Source organism: Dendronephthya gigantea, unplaced genomic scaffold (assembly GCF_004324835.1).
Source record: "Dendronephthya gigantea isolate DGI-Jeju-01 unplaced genomic scaffold, DenGig_1.0 000196F, whole genome shotgun sequence".
NCBI lineage: Eukaryota > Metazoa > Cnidaria > Anthozoa > Malacalcyonacea > Nephtheidae > Dendronephthya > Dendronephthya gigantea.
Window position 1 is genome coordinate 118,358 of NW_021163206.1, and position 23,582 is coordinate 141,939.

Below are 23,582 nucleotides of genomic sequence, written 5' to 3' on the forward strand. Positions count from 1 at the left end.
TCAACCTTGCCAACTTTAAAGGGATTCGAAACCTTCGATTTCGACAGGGGAGTGGAAACTTTCATTTCAGCACCACGCCGTACTGCCTCAATATCGGACAGCTTATTGTGTTCAAGCAAAGAGCAAAGATCGCACTTCATTTGCATCGACATTTGCATCGACATTTGCATATCTTTACTTGCCGCCATGATACAGCATGGCAATGAACAAAATACGACGTCACAGTGGCTGAGATGCACCGGTGCGTGTGCCCACGGTCCACTGGGATAGTCCGGATGTTTTGCAAAATAAAAGCAGCCTTCTTTCTTCATGTACAGGTCCCTCTGTTCTCCAATGTACGTCACTTCCGGTGAAAAAGCCACGAAAAAAAGCCAACTTTGAGGCCCGAATAAACGAATGCGTCATCGAAGAAAGAATGCGTCAACAGCGCGCCATAATTAAGCGCTCGACCGCATCTGAAGCTTTACCTCGAAAGGTCGCAGAGAGTGTAACAAACGAAAACTGCTCACCGAGAAACATTCTGCGAAATGGTGCAACATTGCTAAAGAAGCAAGAGATCTTAGGTCTCGCCTACAGAAACAAACATATATTACGCAGGTATATGAATTTACTATGCTATAATTGCAACTATTTAAGCATATATAAATACAGATCCAGATTGGTACTGATGGTTGAATAGCTGATATTGGTTGAGCAGGTAATGATACTGTTTAGCAGATAAGGTTTTTGAACAATCTGGTGGGAGGTTTCAGTGTGCAATTATGGGCAAAATCCAGGCAATTATATATGGCATATCTTCACCACTTGGCATAGCCAAGATTTAACTTCACAGTTGTGAAGTTAAAATTCTTTTTAAGGGTCATAAGTAGCTTTCTTGTTTTTCAAAGCTTTTTTACGACAGTTGAAAAATTAGGTCACTATCCAGTGGATAACTTTATCCATGCACCTTTTGAACAACTAGCCCCAAGGCTGTAAACAGGATTTTTGCCAGGGGGCACTGTGTGTGTTGAGGAACAGGTGCCCCCCATATAAGGCTTATGTCATCACTGATATAGTGCAAAATTACATGGTTTCTTCCAAAAATATATGATAATACAGGTGCTCTATAATAGTGCTATTAGTTTTTATAAAGCTTTTGTAGATTTCAATGAATGTAGGTGACAAATGAAGAAATCCTATATTAGATGTCAACCATATTATAGTCCAAAAGGGTTGCTGGGGCAAACAAACGTCATGATCTGCTGCCAGCATTGTTTTATTTTTTTATTTGCGCTGATGCAAACGCCGTTCAGCAGCCTTCAAGAGTTTTACTAAACAGATTATTGCAATGGACATTTCTATAGGCATATCGTCGATGCCATTCTCTAAATTTTAAAATTCACAATGAAACATGTTGATAACCACATATTAACTCTAAGGGCCTAACTCTAAGGGCCTAACTCCACGGGCGCCTTTTCTCGGCGAAATGCGAAATATTTCACACAATTGAAACTATGATTGTATATAAATCACAGAGGGTCTATACTGTGTGATATCTATAACACAAGAATATACAGAAAAAAATACAGGTTGTTTTCTTTCATATACACATAATACCCTGGTAAGAAAGCTCCATTTTAATGAGATTTATCGAACTAGGATATGTGCGAATTTGTCAGTTTATAATATTCAACAACAATTTCAAAGATTTACTTGCCTTTTAAATTCTGATTTTCCTGTTGGACGGGATAGCGAAGCGAAGAACATTTGATGAGAATATTCGAAGTGTATACAGCAAACAACAGCTGAACATCACGTGTTTTATGTAGAACGAAGTTTGGCTGTGAATAGCCAGTTATAAATCTTCAATCTCTTTACACCTAGGTTGAAAGAAAGCTCCATTTTAATAAGATTTATCGGACTAGGATATCATGGCCGTAAAACGCCATATTGCCACTGGGTTTAAATTTACTATATTTGCGAATTTGTCAGTTTATCATATTCTACAACAGTTCCAAAGATTTACTTGCCTTTTAAATTCCGATTTTGGTGTTGGACGGGATAGTAAAGCGAAGAAATACGATCATACTGTCATACATTTGATGAGAATATTCGAAGTGTATAGAGCAAACAACAGCTGAAATCATGTGTTTTATGTAGAACGAAGTTTGGCTGTGAATAGCCATTTATAAATCTTCAATCCCGTTTACACCTAGGTTGAAAGAAAGCTCCATTTTAATAAGATTTATCGAACTAGGATATCATGGCCGTAAAACGCCATATTGCCACTGGATTTAGATTTACTATATTTGCGAATTTGTCAGTTTATATTATTCTACAACAATTTCAAAGATTTACTTGCCTTTTAAATTCTGATTTTCCTGTTGGACGGGATAGTGAAGCGAAGAAATACGATCAAGTGTATAGAGCAAACCACAGCTGAACATCACTTGTTTTATGTAGAACGAAGTTTGGCTGTGAATAGCCATTTATAAATCTTCAATCCCCTTTACACCTACGTTGAAAGAAAGCTCCATTTTAATAAGATTTATCGAACTAGGATATCATTGCCGTAAAACGCCATATTGCCACTGGATTTAAATTTACTATATTTGCGAATTTGTCAGTTTATCATATTCTACAACAGTTCCAAAGATTTACTTGCCTTTTCAATTCCGATTTTCCTTTTGGACGGATAGTTGACCCATTCAAGAGAGATGTAAGAGTATTATTTAATTTTGACTTATCCGCCGTTTAAGCTAAACGGCCTTGATACAACCGGGCCCGGGACTATAAGTAAATGTGTGGAGCTGTATTATTATTATAAATGCAGACTGTCTTAGAGCGTTTTGAGATCGTTTAGATTGTTTTACGAGAGTTGTTTCATGAAATTGTTGTAAATTGAAAATAGAAGTAAAACCAGCGTGTGCAGGTTAATTTACTGAAGGAAGCTTGCCAAGAATTTAGTGAAAATATTTGACAAACTTTAAACAGTTTTCATTATTAACTGAATACCAACTGTATATTTACGGTCTACACAAAGGTCTCGGAGATGTCAATTTCAAAACAAAAAGTCAATTTCGTTTAAACTATGTACTTACAGCACGGTTTTTACCCTGGGTGACACATTGGACGAGACGAGGCAGCTCGTCGTGAAGAGAAGCGTGGCGTCATAGAATTTCACGTCGTTGGGAACTGACTGCGAGGACAGCTCTCTCAAAAGAATATTATGTGGTTGATTGGCTTGACAAAAAGTATTTTCATATCAACTAACGCGAATGCCGAAAGAATATATCACGAGATTGGTTTTGATCAGTAAGTGAACCAGTAAATTTTAGCTGCAAACTATTGGCACGGTCAAAATGGATGCGCTGTGCTTTAAATTGCTGTGCATCAAATTGGACGCAGGCACCAATTTTAGCTGTCCCGTGCTAATAAATTGACTACATCATTCTATAAAGAGCTTCTTGCTACTTTAGATGTTTTGGTTGTTGAATGTATGCAAATATCATCGTAGATAAAATTGTACTGATAATTTGCTCACTTTAACTTAATCTAATGATCTGCCATCTGAGCCACTTTGTTTAGCAACAAAAGAACGAGACACATTTTTACGGCACCCATGTATAAAAACTATATATCGCACAAGGTAAATTTCATTCAGTCTCGAACAACGGGTTTTCACTTGTGTTAAACATTACAGACATTAAAATAATCTCCGGTTTTCTTAAACACCGTTTAAAAAATTGAAATCTGGATTATAATCACGCATTCATAATGAAAAAAATTGCGATTAGCTAGTATTTTTGTCCAATTGGCTTCTAATATCCGCTTGCATTAAAATATGTTTGCTAATTTGCATGCTAGCCCGGACAAATAATTATGATCTTATTTACTCTCCTTCTTTCGGCGTTCTGTGAATATAAATTGTTTTTAAATGCAAGCGTAAATTGAATATACTAACCAAAGCCAAAGCGTAAATTGAATATGTTAACACATTGAATTTTTTTAACACACACTCGATCTTTTTAATTTTAAAATGTCGTCCAGTTTCGGTGACCATATTGGTAGGCATGATATCTCTTGAAGAATGATTCGATTGGATTTTATAACTTATTGTATTACTTATATATAATAAATGTAATATTACACTAACTCCGGTAAACTCGAACCCCCGCGGTAACTCGAACAATTTTCCTTTGCCCTTGGGGGTTCGAGTTAGCGAAGAAATTCTGTATTTTAAAAGCTCACTCAAATTTTATGAGTGGGAGTCATAACATTTCCATGGCGGTATTTCCACTCGAATAAGAGCTTAATTTTCAGTGTTTTACCTTAATTACCTTAATTTTACCTAATTTATCTTTGTATCGACTAAGAAATAATTTTCTCTTTGATCGGTGATGACAAAATTTGTATGTCACACTCAATGAGTGTGAGTGTAACACAGCCTACAGGCGATAGTGTGGATACGGAAGAATTACTGATAATCGTTTAATATTTATCTGTTTTGAGAGCGTAATGTCCAAAATTTTTGTATTCGGGGTAATTAGACAGAAATTCTAGTTTCTACAGGGATCGTTAATGAAAAGTATGGGTTATGGTTGTCGCAGATAAACTACCTGAGGTAGAAATTTTAGCAACATCTAGTCAAGAATTGTGTGACAGGCAGCAGATGATTGCATTTTCTCATTGCTTTTCTGCAGTTGTCAGCATTAAAATTGGATCTTGCCAGTCACGCAAAACCTTTGAATACGTACAATCCAGAAAGTCAGTTTATACAAGACCTTCGAGAGAAAGGTGAGTGTACTTTCTGACGGTTTTGAAATACTATCTTTATTTGTGTTTAGAATCTTAATAATCACGACTGCCGTAGAACATTCTAAATCTACTGAATTAATTGAAACGTATAGATCGTGCATGATGTAACCCAACCACTGTCAGTTGTTAGACCATATATAGAATGCATATCTCTTGCTGTCCTGGTCCACCTAAAATAACGTGATATAGCTATGACGCCTGTCTATGCAGATATATTTCATTCCAAACCGTTCACAATTGGTAAATTACGACCTTTTCCAAAACAGTAAATTGATTGCGGCTGGAAAACCTAAAATTTCTCATCAACACTTAACAAACCCTAAAATCACTTCATAAAATTTGAATGATTTAGTCAGGATTTGAATTTTAAACGTTTTCCTCTTTTTTTCAGAAATCTTTGGTATGAAGGGAGTTGTATCGTCAGCTGAAGGATTACACACCTAACTACGTCAAGCTGCTCAACGGATTAATGGATTAACAAAAGAACGCAAACAGTTGATTAAAATGGGAAATAAGCTGAGAGCTGAATTGTTGAAATATAAAGGTATTTGAAGGAATGTTTTGGTATATCTATTAAAATGGCATTAATATATAGACGTTAGTCGAAATAAATTACTGTAAGAATGAATTGAATACATTTTTCCTATAGTCATGACGCGTAGCTTCTGTTGTTCGCAAAAGACTAACTGCATGCATGTGCAAAGAGAACCCGCGATGATTACGTCACTACCACATGTAGGGTAGTGACACGTTACCGGGCCCCAGAACACTGCGGCAAAACGTCTGGGCACACGCAGGTCGGTTATAAGCATATTGGGAAATTTTCAATTGGAATTGTTGAAAAACAAGTGGACTAAACATTCGTTTAATGTGTCCTGCCATTTAAATATGAAATAAAATTGTATTGCAGATTAAAATTACAAAACAATCGCACCGTAACCATTTTCTTCACCTGGGCGGCATATAACTAGGCGTATGGCGAATTTCACGTTGATATTACAATGTAGAAGCTAGGGATAAGATTCAGTTTTGTGCGTTTTAGACAAGAAACAAAATTATCATCATCAAAGTATTTATACCAATTCATTTATTCAACGCGGGACATAAGAAGCAAGTGATTTCGAAATTATCAGTAACGACGAAGAATTTTGATACTACGCACGTGCCCCCCCCCAAAAAAAAAATCCTAGGGCCCAAAAGTGCCGGGGTTTTGGTGAAAAATGCCTTTTTGGAAATGGTAATTCTGTAAATACAACTTTAAAATCGAAGGTGGCCTTTTTTGTTTCCAATGTACGCCCAGGGCCTACAGGTACGCCCACTTACCCGTTCCTAATCTTTGTGTAGACCATGATGAATATAAACCACACTACAGTCACTACTTACTAGTCGTGTCTTTGGTGCTTTGGCAATAAAACCGTCCCTATACATATTTTTAATTGCCCTTTCTATTTATTAGTTAGAGCCCGCCCCCCAATCTCGGTATTCTCCCTACGCCATTGAGAATGGAAATTTCGGTTATTTACGGAAGAAAGATCGCTTTGAAACACTGTAAATATGCCAAAAGCTTTGAAAAAAAAGTCAAACGGTAAAATACGCGCAAGACTTAATTCTTCCACGCGGCGAATCCGGCTTGATTTTGGTAAATCAATTTGGACATATTTGTGACCGTTTATTAGCTTTTATTCAATTTTCTGTTTCTTTGTGCGTGAGGACAGTTTTAGGACATACGACACATACGGTGCGTTTTAATATGTGCACCCAGGTATATGTGAATGTACGCTTTCCGAGCATACTCGATCGAAGCTAAACGACACTGCATGCATACATATTCTGTGACTTGATCAAAATTATATTCGAATGTACGCAAGCAAAACGACACACTGACACAGCCCGCTTTTTTTGTTTACTCGATCCGTGTTGTGAACGCCGTTTAAGGCGTATTAAAGGTTACGTCTGCGGAACGAAAGAAGTATCTAAGGGATAAGCATTTGTGTTTTAACCGTGCCGATCATTGTGCTTCTGATTGCCGAAGCCGATTTTCTTGTACCAAATGTAAGCGTAGACATCATACCTCGATTTGTGACCTCCCGGGTGATACGAAGCCTCCTGCTGCGCCCTTTAATGAAATGCTACTTAGTCTTATAGTTCTGTCGTTTATCCTGTCGTAGTTGTTAATATAAATAGTGTTAAATGTCGCGCCGTAATCGACACGGGGGCGGGAAGTTTCTACGCCTCGTTTGCATTGCTCCACAAAATAAAAGCGAAACCCAAAAAACGAGAAATGCGTCATATAGAAATGATTATTATTGAAAAAATTTCCAGGTAGTTTAGAGCCTTTGTGAAGGCTGAGCAACTAGCATCAATGTTCACGTTTTGACAATGAAATAGCAATGCGACACCCCTTAATTGTTCGTGAAATCATTTTTCCAAAACGGTGAAATCTAGACACAAATTGGTACGTGATAAGGGGGGGGGGGTTGCTCTCGTTGAAAGAAGAATTTACGCCGATCCGACATCTTTTGTCCAAAACGGAAGTACTAATTTCACAAACCTGTCTGGGGTTTTTTTTGGCGAACATACATTAAAATGATGGAATGGTATGGATGAAAAAAAAGTCAGTCACCCTCTACGGCATTGCATACCCAGGTAATCTGAGTGAAAAAATCAACGAATAAGAAGCCATATCCTTTGCTTCACTGAAGACTGGCTTATCATATCCTTCATATCATATAACTGCGGCATTTGAAAAATTTTAGTTAGTTCATTATTTCAATGTAAAAATGCATTTTTTTTCGTCAAAATCAATTAGAATTTTATTTTTGTCCGTTTTACATTAAAAAATTTTGAGTTTAGAACTACTCAGTTTGTGCAGGCGCCTTTTGACGTATTTGAAGCCATGACTAACCAGCTGATCTGAGATCATGACATCATAAAGCGTCTTATAAATTTCACATATATTGCAACTCAACAAACTATAAAACTTTCATCAGAAGTGAATTCAATCCGACAAAATTGGATCGTATGAACAGGTTGACTTCCAGGATTGGATTTTAAAATTTGATCAAAGCGTATGTACGCCTATGTATCTATTCTTACGTAATCTCCGACCACGCGGGACCAGCGTAGTTTTGCGTGACACACGTGGGCATCAATGCACAAAACAGCTTTACCAAAACAAAGAAAAAATATTATAGAAATTAGAAATTTTCTTCAATGAATGTATTTTAGCACAATATGAAGCTTAAATAGGCGGGCTAATCGCTGTATATACTATACTAGATGTACTGTCCGCCGCAAAACAATCGCAAACTGTCGAAATATATCAGCAAACTGTGCTGAAGTTGGCATGACCTTCGTGCACTCAATGTGTTATTAATATGCTGCAAATACCAATGTCTGCAAACGATTCAGACTCCGTGTTTTACAGAAGGAAAAAGAATGGCGTGAAGCTTCTCAACTCAGAGTTCAGGCACTGGAAGAAACTATAGCTGAAAAAGATAGGGAGTTCAGACACTAGGAAAAGTTGAGATTTCGTAAGTTGAAGGATGATTTTGAGTATAACTTCAAACCTATATTAGAACGAGATCAAGAGTTAGAGAAATATGATACGGTGATTGGTAAAGTTAAGGAAGATGAGCACGTTAAGACTGCTCAAGTTAGTGAATTGTGTGTGAAGATTGATGAATTCAACATCAAATTACAAAATGAACAGAAGTCCAAAGAGGAGCTACAGAAACACTACCAAAAGGTAAATTTTTAATTTTTTTATTTTGATGAATCGATTCTGCATACAAAAATATTTAAATGAAAACAGGATAAAATTAATTGAGCTAGGAGTCTGTTAAAACCTTTAACAGGCTTTTTAATTTAAACCCCTAGTTGCAATGGCTTGGTGCAATATAGTTGAACATAGTGACATTGGTGTCTAATATTAAATTGTGAAGATGAAATTAATTACATTTGATAAAAGATAAATATATAAAAGCTAACTGTCTATATTACATGAAGAGAAGTTACAATTGTGTAATATACACTTAATATATGCTCCCGAGGGAAATGGTGAATTTTGTTTTTCCAAGAGTCTGACTGAAGGGAAAACATAACTCACTATTTCCAAAGGTAGTGTACATTAAGTGTTTTGTTGTATAGGAACGAAAACATAAATGTTACACAACAAATTTATTTAAAAAAGAAACCCACTTTACTTTGTTATGACAAGAAGCAGGCAACAATTTTTTACTAATTGGGGCACTCCTTTCGTTGCCTTATGTAGTTAGTCCTCCGATAAGGTTTATGAAGTTTTGTTGAATTTCAATCGTTACATATAGTTGTGCTGTATACGTGTACATATGTGCAAGAATAAATTTATCCTGTGATATAGCTAGCAACGAAAAGCAACCCTGTAATTGACTGAGAACAAACTGGGCAGCCATTAAGCATAATTAGAACTGTTCCAGAATAGCTGCAGCTGAGCTGCAAGCTTTCTCTTCTGCTTATCTTTCTTCACTAGCTATATGTTTAATTCTGATATGTTCAACAAATGATATGGTTAATTATGTCTAGAGATTGCAAGAATATCAGAATCAATTTAAAGCTTTTCAAGAAGAGAAAGATAATGTAGTTGCTAAAGAACGGGAGGAGCTTTCGTCTTATCGGAAAAATCTGGAGCTACAATTAAGGTAATCTAGTTCACCTCATGCAATCATTGTTTGTAACTGGAATACATCAGAGCTCTTAAAGACATTTAAATTTTAGGTGATCATAATTAATGAACTCTAAAGGTAGGGTACACTGATGCTAATTAATGTAAACCATGTTTAAACAAACACCTTGTTTACATTTTCACTCACTACATTTCTAAAAATATCAAGAGCAGTCAGAATAGTTGACACTATTTTGGTTTGCTATAGTTCTAAATGAGAGCTGGAGTTTATGTTCCGAAAAGTAAAAAATGTGCTAAATTTCAGAAATTTTAAATCAAGTAGTCTACCCATATTGTTACAAGCAGAACTGATGTGAAGAAGTCACTGTAAACTACCTTTTAGTATCAGTAGAGATATTACATGCAATGTATGCCAATGTGCAATTATGAACTTTGAGAACTTACTGAGGCTATAATTAACAATGAGTTACAGTGATTATGTTAATAAAGCATTTTTTAAAATATTGGTTAAAGATCAACATTTTGATTTTTTAGAGCACAAAGATAAAGATTTGTAAGAGTTTGTCATCCAGAAAATGTCAGTAATTTTGATTGAGCAATAAGAAAAAAGAACAAGAATATCGATCAAAACTGGATGAAACAAGAAGTCTCTTATTGTCAAATGACCTTAAGGTAATAATTTATACTCATTACAACTATTACAGGCCTATCTGCATGCTTTCCATTTGCCAATATATACCTCAAATACAATATTACCACCATTTTATTACTGAAGCTCCCTTCTCCTTGGACCTTTTTTTCATCTCTCTCCAAAAAACCTCCTGTGCACTTTAAACACTACATGTTGTGGCTTTAAACTATTTCACCACATAGACCAGTTGTTTAAGGCCATTTTGTGGATGACTAATACTAAGAATATTACATGTGTGCATTGTAAACATACAAGGTGTGTGTGTAACTGTTTTCCTCAGTTAAACTATCTTGCTACCAACAAGGTTTCGCTTTTTCCCTAACTTCTTGACGAATTTAGGAATTCGCTCTCTGAGCTAAAATTTTACCTATGTAGTCTAGATGCTTAAACGAGTGCATTTGGTCAAACGAGACTACCGAGCCAAACGTATAAATTAATTGCCCGTCATAAATTAGGCTTTTGGTTTAAAGTACATATCTAGAAAGTGCTTTGTGGGATGGTTTGTCGATCATTGTCACTTGTCTTTAATAATTGACAGGTTTTTTTAGATCTGAAGTTTAACAAAAGAACTGGAGTTAATGCGATGTGATAGTCGTCGATGTAAAGAGGAACTCGACAAGAGAGAACTGAGAACTCGGGAGCTGAAGAAGTGCTTGAAGAAAAAGATTGGATGCTTTCTGATTTGGAAAACACTCATAAGTATAAGGTCACAGATCTCGAAGCACAACTGGAAAATATGAGGAGAATGGGAGACAACTTACAGGAGGATTTTAAAAGGAAACATGCCGAATTGGATCGCTTTGCTCGGGAAAAAGAAGAAATGTTGGCCAACGCTAAACAAGTAAGTCGCTATTGCAAATGTAGTCTAAGGCTTAATAACCGAGCTAAAAACCTTACGAAACTGGTAACACAGTAAGTTTTTTCTCTGGTGATATAGTTTTCTTAGTAATTTGCCTTGTTTCCATGAACTGGGCAAAACTGGTAACACAGTAAGTTTTTCTCTGGTGATATAGTTTTCTTGAGTAATTTGCCTTGTTTCCTTGACATTTATACTTATATATATATATATATATATATATATATATATATATATATATATATATATATATATATATATATATATATATATATATATATATATACACAGAGTGTATCAAAAAAATGTCCCAAATGTAAAATTTCCGTTTTTCAGAATATTTTGCAGAATTTGGCAAATTTTTGTGTTCCTAGAGATAGTTAAGCCTTATCTGGTACACCTAGGCCAAGTTTGGTTTTTCATTAACAAAGTTATGTTACCGGGGGGTGTTCCTTTCCACTGATATTGAGAGGGCTTGCGCGCGAAAATATGAAGCTGAAATTGAGATATTATTTACCTGTCTAAAAGTAGGAAAGCTTTTTAATAAATTGTCAAAGTTTCAGGAAAAATAATGCAAACTGGGAGCAACGCGTGACCCCTAAAAGTGACAAATATTTTATTGCAAGCAGTGGATTAAATGCATGGTTGATTTTAGCGTGACCGATCTCATACAAGGTGGGCAAATGAATAAATTAAAGCGAGAAACGAAACAAGAAGACGAAGCGATTTAATAACAAGATTTTTATTCGTGATGTTAATCCTCAACATTTCCACCATTTCTTTCTAAGCAAACTGCGGCTCGTGTGAGCATGGTAAACACTGAACGGCGAACCATTTGTCTGTCTTGCCTCAAATTATCCATTTCGTTCGAAATTCTTTCTTGCAAATCGCCTACACTACCACCGGCAAATCTAGGCGAATGGACAGACAAACGGTCCACTGTTCAGTGTTTAGCATGCTCAGACAAGCGTAGAATGAAATGGTGGACATGCTGAGGGTTAACATCACGAATAAATCGCTTTGTTTTTGTGTTCAGTTTCTCGCTTTAATTTATTCATTTGCCCAGCCTTACATGAGATCGGTCACGCTAAAATCAACGATGCATTTAATCCACTGCGCGCAATGAAATATTTGTCACCTTTAGGGGTCGCGCGTTGCTACCAGTATGTATTATTTTTCCTGAAACTTTATTAAAAAGCTTTCCTACTCTTATACAGCTAAATAATATCTCAATTTCAGCTTCACATTTTCACGCGCAAGCCCTCTCAATATCAGTGGAAAGGAACCCCCCCCCGGTAACATAATTTTGTTAATGAAAAACCAAACTTTGCCTAGATATACCAGATAAGTCTTAACTATCTCTAGGAACACAAAAATTTGCCAAATTCTGCAAAATATCCTGAAAAACGGAAATTTTACATTTGGGACATTTTTTGATACACCCTGTATATATAGCCTGAAAACTTAATAGAACTGGGCACTGGTAACAATTTTATCCGTGCCGTGCCGATAAATTTAGTCTATAGTGTAAATGGCGCTGGTATTCGAGTGCTACATTCCTGCATGGATTTTAGAAAGCTGTGTCGATTATTGATGATCAACGCTCTTTCTCTTTCCAGGTTCGTCAGAAGCAACTAAACATTGATCAACTTCACTATCAGTTGACAACAGAGAATCGTCGGGCCAGCGAAGAAATGAATGTTTTGAAGCAGCAGAACTCTGATCTCAAGCTGCCGGTAACCCAAGCAAGACAACAGGCTGACCAATTTTACAAAACGGGTTTGGAGAGAAATATTGATGCCGTATCATTATAATAAACCAGGTAAGTTCGATGATATTTAAATAACTAGATCGCAGATGCAAAATGGAAATATAAAGACATTCTTTAGGTATATAACATTAAAACAAATTAAACGTGTAAATGTATCACAGTCTGAAGCTTAACGGTGAACTCACTTTCAATTGTACTCTACCGTGTTGCTGGTTAATGCAAGATCGAACGAAATTTATATGTACTTTTAAAACCGCAAGCAGTTAAGAGAGGATTTGATTAGGTATCAGCCGGATGTCAGTAACATCCTGGGAGATTCACTGAGTAACAAAGCGAGCAGCTATAATGCTAAACCTAAGATATCAGTTGTGACAGCCTTATGCCTGTATTCTAAAAGCTCACTCGAACGGCCTTTAGTGGAGATCTCAATCTAAGTCATAACATTCCCAAGGCGGTATTTCCACTCGAATAAGAGCTTTATTTTCAGTGTTTTACCTTAGATCTTTTTATCGATTAAGAAATTACTTTCTCTTTGATCAGTGATAACAAAATTTGGTTGTCGCACTCGATGAGTGAGGGTGTAACACGGCCTACAGGCGAAGAATTACTGCATGATAATTGTTTGATATTTATCTGTTTTGAGAGCGTAATGTCCGAAATTTTTGTATTCGGTGTAATTAGACCGAAAGTCGAGTTCGTGCAGAGATTGTTTATGAAATATTGGTTAATGTTTGTCGCAGATAAACTACCGCAGGTATAGAAGTATTAGCAACATCTAGTCAAGAATTGTGTGACAGACAGGAGATGATTGCTTTTTCTTATTGGAGTTGCTTTTCTGCAGTTGTCAGCATGCATTAAAATTGGATCTTGCCAGTCACGGAAAACCTTTGAATATACGTACAATCCAGAGTCAGTTTATACAAGAGAGAGAAAGGTGAGTGTACTTTCTGACGCTTTTGAAATATTATCTTTATTCGTGTTTAGAATCTTAAGAACGTAGAACCTTCTAAATCTACTGAATTGAAATGTATATATAAATTGTGATGGAACCCAACCACTGTCGGTTGTTAGACCATATATAGAATGCCTATCCCTTGCTGTCTTGATCCACCTGAAATGGCGTGATATAGCTATGACGCTATAGTATAGCTATGACGCTATAGTATAGCTATGACGCTATGGTAGCTACGACGTTAAAAAGTCTACGTAGATATATTTCATTCCAACTCGTTCACAATTGGTAAATTATGATCTTTTCCAAAACTGAAAATTGATTGCGGCGGGAAAACCTAAAATTTCTCATCAACACATAAGAGACCCTAAATTCATTTCATAAAATTCTGAACTACTTAGCCAAGATTTGAATTTTAAACGTTTTCCTTTTTTTTAAGAAGTCAAGCTGCTCAACGGATTAATGGATTAACAAAAGAACGCGAACAGTTGATTAAAATTGGGAAATAAGCTGACAGCTGAATTGTTGAAATATAAAGGTATTTTAAGGATGTTTTGGTATCTACTGACTACTGTATTAAGATGGCATTATATAAAACACGTATTCCCTATAACCCCACAAGTGAACACATGGCTCAATTAAGAGTAAAAGTACATATATGAATTGTACAAAATTACAAGTACAAGTATATATATATAAGTCTCAACAGGTCTAACAACAGGTCTCGTTCCTCGAGCACTATATCCATATTGCTGAACTATTTGCTTGCCTTACATAAGTAACACGAATTAAAGGACATTGAATAAGAGACACACTCTGTTGTGACTTTTAAATACAAGGAAATAAAATGGTGTCTTATACTTACAATGTCTGGTTCGTCAACAAAAACTAGCTGGTTCGGATGCAAGCAATCTATGACAATATATTCCTCGTGTTGGGATAATATTACGCTGCACGTTGGACTACCGAAACGGCAAGGCTTCACATTATCCCTGTTTAAAAACGTCTGAAACGTTTTCATAACGTCTGAAACGTTTTCACTCTCCATACTTTCCAAATTTAATTTGGCGCGAAAAATTAGATAACATACATGGCTGCTGCTCCCGGATTGACTGATAGTTCTGGTGTTACGAAGAACTTCACTGCTCCCGGATTGACTGATAGTTCTGGTGTTACGAAGAACTTCACTTCAAAGTTGGTTATAAATTGCACACCTCAGGTATCAAAGCAGAAATTGTTGACTTCCCAACACGAAACTGATACTAAAGAAAATTTAAAAACACATATCTTTTAACTTGGCTTGGCTTATACCTCAAATGTATTTGTGTCCATCCTCAAATACCCTCGTTAGCTTTCTTCGTCTTCGAGCCTCATTTCTTGGACGAGGGCGTGATAAGCGCCTCTTTCGTTTCTTCTGGCAATCCAACTCTTTTGCCACATATTACGTTTCCTGTCTTTGCGTGCCTTTCTTCTTTTCACCACAACGTACCGGCAACCAAGATAGCAGCAGCCGCAAATTTCTTAGCTTCCTCGTCAGCCATTTAAACCCATTGATTTAAATCTCATTTTGGGAATTTGTTTATGGTTGAAACACCATTACGTTTCTTTACGCAGGCCACCTACCTCCCCCCTAAGCCCGTCAAAAAAATATCGGGTTGTCTGAACAGTCCACCAAAAATCGGGCCGTACGTAGTTTTGGTTTACATACAACTTTCAATTAATACAAAGAAATTTACCATACAAATTAGTGAAATTACAATAATAAACTACAAAATACTTATTAGAATTACAATTTGGAGAATACTATAAAAAAGACTACAAACTCTAATTCCCTTTTTTAAGCAATGCACGTGTGATACTCGCGCGCGTGCTGCGCTTACTTTGTTTACTGAAGCCTAGTTTCCATAAGGTTGTTATCTGTCGCTACGTGTCTTTCGGAGTCTTTGGAGTAATCTTGAAAGACCGATAACGACAAAGAAAAACCGAAAACGACAGTTCGTACATCGTCACTATACCAAAAACAAAAAGGAGGCCCTTAGCAAGGAGTTTCTTCTTCAACTAAATTTGTTTATGCTCATATAAGTTTTTTCTACGTAGTAAAATATTCCATACTTATTTGTTATAAATTTTAGATTCTTCTGTATGTCACCGGACCGCTTTGACCAGAATTTTGTCGTTTCTTGTCGTTATACGTCTTTGAGATAGGGGTTTTTTCTATCCCAACGACACTGTCGTTTTCGGTTTTTCTGTATCGGTATATTGGTCTTTCAAGGTTACTCCAAACGACAGGTAGCGAAAGACAACGACCTCACTATCGAAACTAGGCTTTAAGGCGGATTTCCAGACGGTGCAAAATGTCGCTTGATCGACTTTTTGCGATCGCTTTTCTTTGAAATATAACAACAAGATGCCTACTCAGGCGATCACGGATCACTCGGGCTACAGTTATCTCGTAGTGACATGGCATGTTCGTGACACCCGCGCGAGAAACGATCCTAGGACGATTTCAATTGGTTCGAAGAATTCGTGCCGCCCACGCGTGATTTTTGTAAACTCGCGACGCAAAAGAAAAAACCGAGCCCATTTTATAACTCCGTCTACCTACGGCAACCTCGCTACCTACGGTAGCCCGAGTAATAAGGCGGAACTAATCCATTAGATGAGCTTGACTTAACACATTCGAAAGAGAGCGATGAAAGTCTGGGCTGAAAATTTGCATTTTATCTTTTGTCTCATAAAACGTCTCATCCAGTTGGGCAAAATATAATCGACCAAAAATATCGGGAAAAAAAATTTGTTTGAAAAAAAAATTGTTTGTACAAGAGACAAGTCGTCGTAAGTCTCAACAAAAACATTTGACAACATTTTACGCGTTTTAAACTGATTGCAGCCACTAGGACTTTACATTTAGTAAATCAGTTTACAGTTGTCACTCTTCAGAGCATCATGCACTTCAAAATTTAGCACCTTCAGGTATTAAATCATTGACACTTACATCTAGTTTAGTAAGTTTACAGCTGTCACTCTTCAGAGCATCACTTAAATATTTAGCACCCTCAGCTGTTAGACCATTGCGACTTACATTTAATTTAGTAAGTTTACATTTGTCACTTTTCAGAGCATCACTTAAATATTTAGCACCTTCGGCTGTTAAAGCGTTGTCACTTACATCTCATTTAGTAAGTTTACAGTTGTCACTCTTCAGAGCATCACTTAAATATTCAGAACCTTGAGCTGTTAGTCCATTGCCGCTTACATCTAGTTTATTATGTTTACAGCTACCTCTCTTCAGAGCATCACTTAAATATTTTGCACCTTGAGCTGTTAAATTATTGCCACTTACATGCAGTTTATTACCACTGCCTCTTACATTTAGCTAAATTAGCTTGGTAAGTTTACAGGTGCCACTCTTTAGAGCATCACTTAAATATTTTGCACATTGAGCTGTTAAACCACTGCCTCTTACATTTAGCTTGGTAAATTTACAGGTGCCACTCTTCAGAGCATCACATAAATCGTTAGCAGCTTCAGCTGTTTAACGATTGCCACTCAAATATAGTTTAGTAAGTTCACGGTCGTTACTCTCATGATTTTCGTTCTTCAAAAACTTAACCAATTCACGGATAGCAATGTTCGTCAGAGTACAACCATTGATCTTATAAGCTGTTTCAAGTTATTGATGTGGCGTAAAAATTATTATAGTTCTTTATTATAGTTCAATTAAGAACTCACTAATTCAGTTGCTCGTCTGAACTCTCTCTGAAGGCCTCCAAACGTCGGATATATACAAATATACCGCTACATCATTTTTGGCAGTTCCGCTTTTGTTCTTTCTTGGCAGAACCTTGGAAAATGAGCCTAGGTATCAGATTAGAACGGATATGCGGGTCATCTAGCAGAGTTTTGTGTAATCCGACCCAAAATCGTCACAAAATCTTTTTTACGACGTAAATGCACGAGCAATGGCTTGATTGACAGCTCGAGATGCCCGCTGACCATACCATTGTTGACCATTTAATCCATAAAAATACACGATTATGAGTTAAATAAACTATTGTGGTAGTAATGGAATAAACAATTATATATGACTCAGAGATTATATACAGTCACGAATTTATATAGAGATTTGAACACGGGCTAAATTAACTTTGGAGTTCCGAATTGCCACATATTCCTCGTTTCGTTTATTTCTTAAAAAAATTATAATGATTAGAACCACTTTATAACCAACCTTAAATTCTCTTTTGCTTACCACCTCATCTAGGAATTGTTTTTTCAATTCCACCTGAAATGCGAGGGAAAACAAAAAAATGTTTTTGAACTTTGGAGAAGATGTCTAGAGATAATAATGGATTTTTACCATTGTTGGAGTAATAATAACTGATTATTGACCGACGGATATGTGTTTTACGACCAACCAATCAGAGTAGAGGATCTTGAAAAGCCATATTATTAATAAATCAAACTTGAGTAACCAGAAATCCAAGCGTATTTCTACTATCGGATGAAAGATATTCAAAAGATACTCGTTTCCCAATTTACTTTTGCGAATATTAAAACAGCATTAGCTAGGTGGTTAATTGAAACCACCTTTGAATCAAAAGCCAGTGGATATGGTAGTCCAGTTATGACGACAGTACGACCGTTGATATCACTAAAATCGACACCTTCGCTGACCTAAACGTCAAGAAACACACGAGTTTCTTGTAAAACATCCGAGGCTCGTATCAATTCTTTTTGAGATCTGTTATCAGGATTGTTTGTGTTTTCTAAACCTCATGAACACCATAACTCTTACCCATATATATTATATATAATATATATATATATATATATATATAAATATATATATATATATATATATATATATAATTATATATATATATAATTATATATATAATTATAAAAAATATATATTCTTAAAATAAGAAAATGCTCATAATGTTGTGTAATATGATTGAAATCCCATGCAAATGTAGTCTATCTATCTATCTGCGGCCAACGTTTTTGCAAATGGGTGTATATATATATAATTATATATATATATATATATATATATATATATATATGTACGGATAGCTAAACAATACCTTAGAATTCCTCAGCAATTATGGCCTGGCTAGAATACCTCAGAGGAGAAAAATTGAATAGTCCAATATTGTGATATATATATAACGAAGGAGCAGCATATGGCAGTGTTTCTAATGTCTTTGTTTGAAATGTAGGATATTATAAAGAGTTGAGTTATATTTTCAGATTGATACTAAATCGAGAGGGGTTAATGTAACAGTGCTTCTCCACAGCAGGGTTGGGACTGTTCCAAAGGGTATAAATTGTGCATCAAAGTCTGCCTATATCATTAAAATTATCACAAAGCTCTCTTTTTGGCCTTCAGATACATTTATCCATCCATATCTTGTTAGGGACAGTTTTTGGATTTAACACAATTTGATTTCATTGGATAAGACCTCTATCTATATATTGTTTGAATCAATTACATGCATTTACATGGTGAATTGATTGGAATTTACACTATCATAGGGAGGTAGAAAAGCAGTGTAGAATGGGTTGGAGGATGGGCATATTTGATAATAGTCTTAAAATAGTTTTCTTAAAGATGCCGGTATAGCAGGGGATAGCTAAAGAATAGCTTAAAATTCCCCACAGTAGCTAAATTATTATTTACTAGTATTTTTTGTTTGATGTACTCAATTCCTAACACGATTGCAAAGTTTTATTTTAAGTGTGAACTTAGGATTTACTTCACAATTTTTAAATTATTTACTCTCAACTTTATCTGATGATGTCTCATCTGATTTTAAGGACGACAAAAATCTTTTGCAATAATTGATCTGTACTGCAATAATTGATATTTAAAAACATGTCAAATAAGCACTGGACAAATACATAACCTTCAAAGCCTGAGTGCAATATTATATATGATCATTTCTCTGTATTTCTATATAATCATGTAGGACCTATAATTCTCATGTATTAATGTCTGCTGTGTATTCTATATTATGACTCATGAATATTTTAGTAAATTTACATTACATTCATACATGTAACAAATATCATGTCAGAGTTTCTAGGGTTTCTTGAGAATTAACTTATCTTATAATAAGAAAATATTTTCTTGGAAATATATCTTATATTAAGAAAAATATCTTAAGAAAATTTTTCTCATTATAAACATTCTATAAGAAATTTTGGACTAATTTCAAGAAAATTTTCTTAAACTGAAAAATTATTTGCGTGCAACTTTTCTTATTTTAAGAAAATTTTCTTATAATTCTCTCAAAAAAATTTGAACTCATTAAAATGAGTTTTTTTTTCTTGAAATATGAAAATGACTTTTTGCTGTTTACTTATACTAGAGGATTTTAATTAGAATCAAGGATTATATTTGTTGACTCTGGACATGAAAAATACCTGTTTCCACCAAATCTGACACATTTTTAGCAGATTAACTTACAGCTTTTAAACCTGACAAGCTGTCTTAAATGTCTGTGTTTAAAGACTTTGGTTTAATACAATGGAAAAATGCAGTAGACCCCATACTTTTCCTCGGCAAATGGCAAGAAACACAGGACCTTTGTTCTCTAGATTGTGAAATTTTTCAGAAAATTTTTCCATTGCCTAAGACCATAAAAACCTCAATATGCCTGTTCATTAACAATTATTTAGATGAACATAACCTTCAGATCAAATGACCTGTTTTTCGAATAACTCAAACCAGTTAACTATGATCATTGCATGTTGCATGAGAATTGCATTTAAGTTGGTTTGTTGATAAATAAAATCTATGAAATTCTGCAGAATGGATTTCTATTTAGACATCCCTTTCAGACTGCCATAATTCGAATTCACTGGTAATTAGTACTAAAGGCCATGTTACACGGTGCAATTTTTCTTGCAACTTGCAATGCAATTGCACTGCTAAGATATTTAAATTATTAGTCTTGCAGAAGAAAAGTGCGTGAAGTGTATGAAGACAAAAGTTTTGTTATTCCCAAATTTACATACATCTTTCAAAAGTAGAATTGCACTGCAAGTTGCAAGAAAAATTGCGCAGTGTAACAGGGCCTTAACATTGTGGTTACAGCGATTTGCAAGTCGCTTCATTATGGACAAAACCCCAACAAAGAAATGTTCACGTAGAACAAGATACCAAACATTAATTCTTGTGGTAGTTTTTTGAGTGTCTAGTTATTAAAAAGACGCAACAATTGGGTTGTACAATACAATATGTACAGCCGTATATACATTCCTGGTATATTAGCTATATATCGATCATCCCAATGATGCTTTAACATTATTTAAGTCTGTGATTGTTCATTCCAGGGTTTCACTGAGGAAGAAAGACAACTTCAACAGAATATTCGCAAATTACAAAACCAACTCGAAGCTAAAGAACAGGAACATCGTCAAAAGGAATGGAGACTTGTGGACAAACTGAAGGAAAGTGATGTCACAATACATACGTAAGCTTTATGAAATTCCTCAGGGGGAGGACGGGGGACAAGACCATGTATATTGAAATGGGTTCTTACCTAAATCAATCACATTATGCATTTCTGATTTCTGTACCAATGTATGTTCATTGACGGATCTGGCGTAAGTCGAAATGGATTATTTATTTCGATTGTGAACCTCCAAAGGTTCATTACTCGTGTCTCGTGTCTACGAGTAGCTTTTTTTGAAAATATTTTTTATCCTCAATATGTCCAAAATACAAATGTGAGCTGTTCTAATTTATTTTTACTAATCTAAGCTCTGCCACAGGGCATTTCTATTTCAAAACTTAGAATATATCCGCTTTTGAACCGAAAAACCATATTTAACCTATAATACCGGGCTGTTGGAACGCCTTATTATGACTTTCATGAATTCATCCGTTCAAGAATAGTGCTTTTGAACAAGTTGATGTTGAAATTCGACAACTTTTTAACAATTCGAGAGGAACGACTTGATTTTTTTATTACACAGGCTAAATCAATCAATCGCAAACTTAAAGAGCAACATGGACCAACAGAACCAGGAATATTCCAGATTAACTGTAGCAAAGGATGTTGAATTGGAAACGTTGCATCAACAGGATGCCAAGATGTGATCTGAACTCGTGCAGAGAAAAAATGATTTTGAGAGGTGCGAATAAACGTTGAATATAACTTTCTTTTCTCGATTGTTGTTAAATTCCGACCTATCGTAAAACGCTCCTCAATAATTGCATGCTCACCGTATGAGGTGATTTTTCACGGGGCTTAAACATATCTGATCAGATAAACCTGGTTATTATTTGAAGCCATTTAATCCATCCGTCTAAAACACCTCATTTGCTGGGCTGAAGTGCAAATATATGTGTTCATTAATATTATTATTTATTTAAAAGAATTCACAGTCTGTAATTGGCTAATAGCCATGTGTGAAATCGTCATATCCAACGTGTGACGTCATAACGTGTGATACGACTTTTTTAGTTTGATAAATAGTCGTATCCCACGTTTGACGTCACACGAATGGTGAAGACATCAACACAATGGCTTCCTCAAGTGAAAGGTTCGGCAACTTTGAGGAATACATGTTCATTCTTTTAAATAAATAATAAAACATATAATGAACTCGGTTTTCACACGATATGAAGAATTATCAAGTCTCAGTTTTGTCTTTATCAACCTCAGCCTTCGCTTCGGTTGATAATGACAAACTTCGGCTTGATAATTCTTCATATCATGTTCAACCTCATTCAATAATTGCTAATTGTACTACAGTGTAAATAAGGATTGATAACAAACGATATTTTAAGGTAAAGAAAAAGTGAAAAAGTTTGATCGAAAGTCGTAAAAAAAAACATACCCGCAATTTCGGATCCTATTTTTGTGTTGATATTACTAGTCGTTTATTGTATTGAAGATTTCTATTACAGATGTAAATTCAGGTCTTGATCCAACAATTTTTTTCTTTAGGAGGCAGAAAGAGTTGTCTTTATCTTTGGAGAGAGAGTCGTCGTTGGAACGTTCTAGGGCTCAGCTAGAGTTAGATTAGCAGCGCAGATGTGAAGAGACAGAGAGAACTGGGTATGATAAACAAGAAAAACTGGTTAAGAATTTAACACAAGGCGAAGAAGAGGTGAATATATATGAATATGTAAATAGTAAGTTATACCCCTTTCCATTGCCTCTACCCTACCCCCACTCAATTTGAAATCCCGTTGAAGTTTCAGCCCCACAAGGTCCATATGAAGTGATATAATGTTACTAAACTGATCATCAGGGACTTCAATGTCAACATTCAGGTTGATAGAACTCTTCTGTATTTTTTCACATCAGGCGTTATCGTTAGTGAAACAACAGAAACGTAAACTGCTTCACAAGGATAGTGTTATCCACATTTTGAAGACACAAAGAGATAATAATAATAATAATAATAATAATAGCATTTATTTACCCACGATAGGTCTGCACGCAGCTACAGCTGATGGGGTCGTGCCTAATTTATCCTCTAACTAATAATTTTACCTATAACAAGTAATAATAACATTATAAAATATAACTACGATTAATAAGAATCATATTTACACTCTAAAATAGCCCATTAAGTGCTCTTCAGATGCATCTTAAAGGCACCTATGTCTGTGATTAGTCTCGCTGAATTATTAAGAACGTTCCATTCTTTTATGGATTGGTATGCTATAGATTTCTTCATAAAATCAGTTTTTGGTTTAGGTAATGTTAATGACATTTTTCTTCTCAAATTATACTTAGACGAATACCTAACAAATAAATCGTTCATTGTAGGCGGTAAATAGCCATGGCAGTCCTTATGAGCCAAGACTAGGAGTTTCTGTATGTA

At 35.5% G+C, this 23,582-nt stretch overlaps 4 long non-coding RNA genes across 4 annotated transcripts in view; all 4 read left to right on the top strand.

The window, feature by feature from the left end:
- The first annotated feature begins 295 nt into the window (after positions 1-295).
- The window catches only part of LOC114539194, a 40,924-nt gene continuing 17,637 nt past the window's right edge, over positions 296-23,582 (top strand). Inside the window, exons 1-2 of the long non-coding RNA XR_003688847.1 lie at positions 296-597; positions 3,083-3,294. This is a non-coding gene — a long non-coding RNA (uncharacterized LOC114539194). The remainder of the gene's footprint in view (positions 598-3,082; positions 3,295-23,582) is intronic.
- On the top strand, positions 4,687-23,138 carry LOC114539192. Its single transcript, XR_003688846.1, has 6 exons — positions 4,687-4,776; positions 14,170-14,268; positions 21,075-21,214; positions 21,720-21,878; positions 22,697-22,859; positions 23,060-23,138. It is a non-coding gene; the product is annotated as an uncharacterized LOC114539192 (long non-coding RNA).
- Positions 8,222-9,584, top strand: LOC114539196. Its single transcript, XR_003688849.1, has 3 exons — positions 8,222-8,545; positions 9,361-9,476; positions 9,553-9,584. It is a non-coding gene; the product is annotated as an uncharacterized LOC114539196 (long non-coding RNA).
- On the top strand, positions 10,807-13,677 carry LOC114539195. The gene is made up of 3 exons (XR_003688848.1): positions 10,807-10,992; positions 12,627-12,829; positions 13,620-13,677. It is a non-coding gene; the product is annotated as an uncharacterized LOC114539195 (long non-coding RNA).